This window comes from Coenobita brevimanus, chromosome 59 (genome assembly GCF_032717465.1).
Source record: "Coenobita brevimanus isolate Jiangsu-jjx chromosome 59, ASM3271746v2, whole genome shotgun sequence".
NCBI lineage: Eukaryota > Metazoa > Arthropoda > Malacostraca > Decapoda > Coenobitidae > Coenobita > Coenobita brevimanus.
In genome coordinates this window covers 29,333,153-29,335,652 of record NC_137012.1, presented here as the reverse complement: position 1 = coordinate 29,335,652, position 2,500 = coordinate 29,333,153, and the positions used below count along the sequence as shown (strand labels likewise).

General features: G+C 41.1%; 2 protein-coding genes across 4 annotated transcripts in view; both read right to left on the bottom strand.

Moving 5' to 3' along the window:
* Window positions 1–2,500, bottom strand: part of Nca (neurocalcin homolog) — a 171,095-nt gene that overhangs the window by 102,457 nt on the left and 66,138 nt on the right. The window lies entirely within an intron of this gene.
* The window catches only part of LOC145402882 (neuronal calcium sensor 2), a 123,951-nt gene that overhangs the window by 70,505 nt on the left and 50,946 nt on the right, over window positions 1–2,500 (bottom strand). The gene's annotated exons all lie outside the window — the stretch shown is intronic.

Below are 2,500 nucleotides of genomic sequence, written 5' to 3'. Positions count from 1 at the left end.
AATGTTTTTCTGAGAGAGAGAGAGAGAGAGAGAGAGAGAGAGAGAGAGAGAGAGAGAGAGAGAGAGAGCGAGAGAGAGAGAGTAAAGCGAATTTGATGACAGGGGGAGGGAGGGAGGGATGGGGCAGAGAGGAGAGGGGAAGGAGGTATATGAGGGGAAGGGGTGGAAGGGGGAGGAGAAAGAGGGGGAAGATGGGGAGGGGTATGGATGAGGGGAAATGAAATAATAATAATAATAAAAATAATAATAATAATAATAATAATAATACGAGTAATAATAATAAAAACACATTACCCTCCACACCCACACACGGCCGCCACCCCACCCTACTCAAAGTGCCACCTCGTGAAGGAGCGAAGTCTAAAATAAGAGATAAGGGGTCAGAAGAGGCCAGGGTGGGGGGGGTTAAGAATAAAGAGAGTGAGACAGGAGTGGGACCACCTCTCTTTCTTTCTTTCTTGCTCTCTTTCTCGCCCCCCATCTCTCTTTCTCAAAGACACAAACACAGACACACAGACACACACACACACAACTTGCATAGGTCCGTCTCTGTCTGTCTGTCTCTCTCTCTCTCTGTATATACCGGCACACACACACACACACACACACACACACACACACACACACACACACACACACACACAGGTGCTGTCATTCACCTTTAATTAACGTCTCATCGCCACATTAACATACACCTCTTCCACTCATCAGTCACCCCCATCACCAGAAACATTTTAAAAATCCATATAAATAGTTAACATGATAGATTTTTTCAGTAAGTAAATCTATCTATATTTATCTATCTATGTTATATCTACCTGTCTATTTATAGCCTGATGCCCAAATCCCGCAAAGGGTGGCCACAGACAAAACGCCTCCACGTCACTCTGTCACCCACCATTTGACTGCCCTCCCCCCAGCTCATTCCCGCCTGCCTCATATACTGGTATTTATTTGGTATTATTACATACGGTATATATCACTTTTAATCTATATATATATATATATATTTTACAAAACTTAAATCCATAAATATTTTGGGAATATATGAATTATTTTAAACTAATTTTTTAATGTATATATTTTAAGACATGCATCAATCTATATATATTTTACTGTATATATATTTTGAGTTTAAATCCATATATTTTTGACTCCAGGTATATTTTGAGAAAACTGAAATCAATATACAAACATAAATATATATAATAGATATTTTCCAAACACAGGCAAATCTGGAGCACTGGTGAAAAAAAAAAACGTGATGTGGACACTATCAAAAGATTGAAGTTTTAGGAATTGTGTGTGTGTGTGTGTGTGTGTGTGTGTGTGTGTGTGTGTGTGTGTGAGAGAGAGAGAGAGAGAGAGAGAGAGAGAGAGAGAATTAATGCAAACCCAATCATCCTATCAAGATTGTGACCTCATAGTGACGTCACACTTGCATCACGTTGACCTCACTATCAGCTCATCTATTTTTGTATCTATCCACAATCTATCTCCCTGCAGCTATCAGTCTCTCTATCTATTTTCGGTCTATCTATCTACCCACAATCTATTTCCTTTCAGCTGTCTATCTATTTATGGCCTATTAATCTATCTACACATCTCTATCAATCTCTCTCTCTGTCTATTTACTGCATTTGTAGGTATCTAAATTTCTTTCCCCTTATCTGTTCACCTCTCTCTCTCTCTCTCTCTCTCTCTCTCTCTCTCTCACACACACACACACACACACACACACACACACACACACACACACACACACACCGGTACATTTTAAATCAGTTGGACAATCTCTCTCTCTCTCTCTCTCTCTCTCTCTCTCTCTCACACACACACACACACACACACACACACACACACACACACACACACACACACACACCTTACGATCCTTGAGAGAGAGAGAGAGTGTGACGCAAGGGGTGACCTTCAATGACACCAGGTCACTGCTGATGACGTCACACTTTCATTTTTGTTTGTTTTGTTTGTTTCTTTACTCACTATAAATCTCTCTCTCTCTCTCTACCTGCATACCTACCAAATTACTCATCTCCCTACCTACAACCTACCAACTGACCTCTTTTATCTATCCATGTCTATCTCTATCTATCTATCCATCTTTGCCTACCTACCTACCTACCTACCTGCCTATCTATCTACCTACCCACCACCCTTCCTGACAAATCCATCAGTCTATCTATCCATCTATCTATCGATCTATCTGTCTATCCATCTATCTATCCATGTATCTATTTCCTCTCTATATTTGTCTATCCATCTATATATCCATCTGTCTATCTGCCCATCTCTCTATCTATCCATCCATTTACCTATCTACCTGTCTATCTACAAATTAACCTGGTTCTCCGCCCCGACCTATTAGCAGCACATCAGTCCATCCCACACAGGCCTATTTCGGGATATCTTTGTCTTCCGCGTCATTCCCCCCCCCCCCGTGTGTGTGTGTGTGTGTGTGTGTGTGTGTGTGTGTGTGTGT